The sequence below is a fragment of the Lytechinus pictus genome, chromosome 5, assembly GCF_037042905.1.
Source record: "Lytechinus pictus isolate F3 Inbred chromosome 5, Lp3.0, whole genome shotgun sequence".
In the NCBI taxonomy this organism is placed as follows: Eukaryota; Metazoa; Echinodermata; class Echinoidea; order Temnopleuroida; family Toxopneustidae; genus Lytechinus; species Lytechinus pictus.
Window position 1 is genome coordinate 43,199,781 of NC_087249.1, and position 5,376 is coordinate 43,205,156.

The window sequence follows — 5,376 nt, forward strand, 5'->3', positions numbered from 1 at the left end:
TTTTACATTCAAATCCTAATGTGAATTTTAATGCCGTAACATTCTGTACATACGTTATGCATTTTGTAAATACGTTTATTGTTATTCAGGGCCCCATGGAAGACCACTTCTTATTGGTGAATGGGCTACCCTGTCAAAATATCAGAAATAAATAGGGGGAGGGTAAATTTTTTTTTCACCCATATTTTCCCCGATCGGCTGCTCAAAGTTGATTTTTGTTTATTTCTTTTAATCGGTTGTCCCAGTGGCGAAATGATTATTAAAGCTATTCTCCAAGTCTTCCCCTCATCTTATTCACTCGCCTTCCTCCTCTTATGTTTCCCCTCCTTTTTTCTCCTCTCTTTTCAATTCTTTTTCTTTCTTTCCCTCTTTGTTTCCCTTTTTTTTGCTCCACCTATAGGGGGGGGGGGGCGGGCCCTATGTAAATGTAAATCTAACCAAGAATTTGGTCTATACAGCATAATGTCTAGAGGTCAGGGGCGGATCCATGACAGGGGGAAACAAGTTTCGCTTTCAAGAGGGAGGGGGGCACACTTCTGTTTTGGCGGCATTTTTACATTACAATTTTTAATTGTGCCTCTCATAATGGGGGGGGGGGCAAGGGGCGGCTTCCCCTTTGAATCCCCCAGTGATCGAAGGGTACCGGAAATTTGAGGATGCTGATTCATTCATGGCATGCAATTTTCTTCTCTTCTTTTCCTATCTTCCTCTCTATTTAAATATTATTCTCTTCCTTCCTCTTTTTTTCTTCTTCTTTTTCCTTTCTCCTTTCTTTTCTTCTCTTCCTTTTCCCTCCTCTCTTTTTTTCTATTCTTTCCCCCTTTTCTTCTCCCCTTTTCTTTGTCTTTCCTTTCCCCCTTTTTCTTCTCTTTTTTTCTTCTCTTCCTTTCTCCCTCTCTCATGGGCGGAAATCCCAGGGGGGACAGGGGGGACGTGTCCCCCCTACTCAAAATAGTAGGGGGGACACAATATCAAATGTCCCCCCTACTATTTTTGGTCTTTTATGATGGTAAGAAATACATCATTCTAAATCGAAATAAAACATGTATTTTGGGACGAGATGACCTTACTTTTGGGATGATAACCTTTTTTTGCTTTTTTGCTTTTTGCTCAAATTTTCCCGCCCCTTGTCCCCGTTGGCGGACCAGGGGGCCGAGGGGCCCACCACCCCTTCCCCTTTCTTGGCGGAGAAAAAAAAAGAAAAAAGGGAAAGAAAGAAGGAATAGAGGGAAAAGAGAGGAGAAAAAGAAGAGAAGGACGACGAGTGCATAAAATAAAATGAGAGGAAGACTTGGAAAATAAAAATAATCTTTCGTGCCACTATATAAAATTTTCGCTCGCGCTTCGCGCTCGCATTGCTTGTTAGATGACTTACATATCAATATGGAGCTCGAATGTCAAGTTTAGAAGTCAATATACAAAACATATTTCACCTCGGAAATCGAACTTTCATTATTTTATGTGATTTACAAATTGATTTTTAAAAAGTGCTCTGTAAAAATGTCAATTTTATGGTCTGAATATTAACATTTGCTGCTTGCGCTGCGCGCTCGCAAATTTGATTTATCAGGTACCTATTATTTTTCATGAAGTTTTCAAAATATCCCTTTTTCAGGTCTGATTGTTGAGACGTATCAGCTAGCGCGCTGCACGCTCGCATTTTGATTGGCGAGTTATATATGTTTCAATATTGATTATACAACAAACTACTTAAAATCCCCTTTTCATGACAGTTTATCAAAGATTTTAGCTCGCGATTTGCGCTCGCATTAATGGTTAAAAATATATTAACTGATGCATCCTATTCATAATTACAAAAGTAAAATGTCCAGTTTTTATGCTTTTATATCAGATTTCGCGCCCTCATTAGGCATTAATAAATATGATATTAATTTAATAATCAAATTGTCCCTTTTGTTTCATCTCGCTTAGCAAGAGGAATAGGAAGATAGTCATCATTTTCATATGATGACATGTAAGGATGTCCCGGTCCTATGTCAAAGCTCAGAGTAATAATAATGAAAATATCAGCTCTTTTTTAAGAGCGATCCATATCCACCTTACAATTTTTCTACAAAGTGCTTGAAATATAAAGCTGAAATTGATTCTTTTTTCAGATCGGAATATCAAAGTTTCATGATTTTCATGATTAAAGATGTAGTTAGAATGCCTAGATTCTAGGTCTAAATATGAAACACGCGCGCGCATGTTTATTCAGATACTCAACTTGTTCTCTATTTAAATCATTATCCAGTTTCAGATCGCAATATCAAAATTGTTCTGCTCGCGCTTTGTGCTCGCATTATTAATGTAGGAAGACCCCATATTACTCATCCTTTTCATGATTTACAAAACATGAACAGAGTGGCCAATTTTTAGGTCTAAATCTCGATTTTTTTTCTGCTCTCACTTTCCGCTCTCATCAATTATTAAATTATATAGCTATCCTGTTCACGATTACAAAAATTGATTAAAATTTTCAATTCTTTCTTTAGAAAGTTCAAAAATTTTCAGCTCGCGCTTCGCACTCGCACTTTTCTATTGTTGAAATATGTAACGCCTTCATGGCTAAGTGCAAGCAGTCCTTAAGAGTTACCTTTTCAACAGGTACCAGTTCAAAACGTATATAAAAAATTTCTGCTCGCGCTTTGCGCTAGCATTATTTATATACTCATCCTTTTCATGATTTACAAAACATGAATAGAGTGTCTCGTTCAGTAAATATTATAGGACTAAATCTCGAAATTTTCCGCTCGCGCTTCTCGCTCGCATCAATTGTTTACTTATATACCTATTCTGCTTGAGTTACAAAAAGTTCTTAGAATTTCCATTCTTTAGGTGAATAAGTTTTAAAAAAATTGCTCGCGCTTCGCGCTCGCATTATTTGATAGTTAAATGCTACTTTAACAGGTATTTTTTTCCATCAGTTCATTTGTACTCGCGCTTTGCATTCGTAGTAATTATTAAGTTGCGTACACATCTTTTTCAGGATAACAAACATTGCAAAAATTTGCTTGCGCTTCGCGCTCGCATCATATAAATAAGGATTATGATATTATATATTAATTTATAAGAATAAAGCTAAGAAGTGACTAATGAGGACTACCCCTTCAAAGAAAAAAAAAAATCATCTTCGAGCTGCCGATCGGGGAAATTATGGCTGAAACAAATTTCCGCCGCCGCCCCCCTATTGGCGAAGGCTGGATCCGCCCCTGTGTCCCCCCTACCTTTTGGGAGAGATTTCCGCCCCTGCCATCTCTCCCTCTTTTCTATTCTCTTCTTTTCCCATCTTCCTCTCTCTATTTTTATTCTCTCCCTTTTTCCATCTTCCCCCTCTTTTTTTGAGCTGGGGGTGGGGGATGAGGCAGTTCCCCCTCGGCCCCCCCATGGATCCGCACCTGATAGAACCCCATGGTCTCGTATCATTTGACCTTTGGACTTCTCGATGACATTTGATATATCTGATCATAATTTTACACACACTGCGGACTATAGGACCCGTGGACTATCGGACCCGCGGTCTATCGGAATGTCCCCGATGTAAGAGGCCCAGAGGGTTTCCTATTTGCAATTCTCCCTCTCCATTTTTATCACCTATCTTTCACCTCCTCATTTCTTTATCCCTTCCCCTTGTCATGTTTCCTTGCATTAATTCTTCTTCCTTTTATCTTTGAATCTTTAATCCATTTTTTCGCCGTAAATAGGAGCCCGCTTCAACCCCTATAATCATTTTGGTTTTGTTTTCTTTCCTTTCCTGATAATTACTGATGTGGTATAAGTGATTTAGGTTCCTACATTAACAATTCGATAACTATATTTCTTCGGTACACGATTTTCCCTTTCTCTTTCTCATGTTTTTTCTTAAATCTTTTAGTTATTTATTTCGTTTTCTCTCAATTTCTTTTCACTCATTTTCCTTCTATCTTTCCTTTTTCATTCACTTATTTTGCTCTGTATATATTTTCATGAAATATTGCTAGAAGGGGTTCGGAATCAGATTAAAGTTGCGGCCAATTTAATTCCTAGCTTTTAGGTTTCATGTTTTATTCATTCTCTTCTTGTTACCTGAATGAACAATGAACAAAAAATAAAGAACCGTTTCAGCATGGCCACTGCATGTCTTCCCCTCTGTTCATTTCGATATTCCAATTTGTCCCCTTTCTCCCGTTGATTCTCGATCCTAAATTTCTTCCCCTCTCAAATTTCCGATTTTTTTCACCCTTCCTCTTCTTCCATCCCAATATTATTTTCTTTCTGTTTCCCCTTCCTTTTCTCTCCCTATGACTTCTTAGTTTTCTTCTTCCTCTTTCACCTTCCCTTTGGTCCCGCTTCTTTAAAACAAGGAGATAAAGAAAATTAAGAGACAATATGTTATCCTCGGGAAATGGTTGCCCGTCCAAAAATTGAACAAACTATTCAAAACAGTTTCTAATACATCTTTGATCTATCTATGCCTAATAGTGCCAAGCTGTTCCAGTCATATTTATTTTATCATTCTATTTCCTACTCTTTTTATTTGGGGGGGGGGGGGGGGAGTGCTCCCGAAACTTGTTTCAGATGCGAGTAATAATGAATATTCCAAGTTGACGTTAATTCTACGAATGGCTTGGGCCTAGGAAACGAAAATGTGTGGAATCTTATTTTCCCACCTAAAACATCATGAATTGACTCTCTTCCAATTGAAAAAAAAGAGGTTTTCATCGTTATTGTAGCAAATTCGAAATATCAGTAACGATTTATGACACGTGCGTGATTTTTGATTAAGCTGCCGTGGCTTTATGAATGCACCCAAACTTCCATTATAGATGCGAACCACAGTTCAAAAAACTGATCCGAACTCTCCGATCCGACAGTCAATATGAAGGCACGCATTTGTTTTGGTCGTAGAGGGAGCTATTTAGAATAGATTCTTCGGTCTTTCGACATAAATTAAGACATGCAGGAAAGACGAACAAAAGAACGGTGGCGTCAATGGGCCTTTGATGGCGGCCGTTCCTTTGAAGACAAGGGAACGTTGGGCGGGAAAGCCGAAGCGAAAACCCGGATGCGGTAAGAATGGTAAAGAACGGTGCATGGACTTTTGACAAGCTCCCTTACTTATTTCGTTATCTGGAAGTTAACAAATCTCTCTGAAATTTTCAGTACTGTTTTTCATCGTGTTTCATATACTTTGTGTTCATCGCACTAAGGTCAGTGATATCGTCGTTAAGCGGATGTGACGTCACTCCGCCCCCGCCTATTTCTATGTGTAACGATGGTCTTACAATCAATACTTGATTTGCTGTCTATTGTTTATGTAACAGAATAATAAAAAGAGATCTAACAGCTCTTATTTACCACTCGGCAAAAACTGAATTTATATGTTTATTTAAAAAA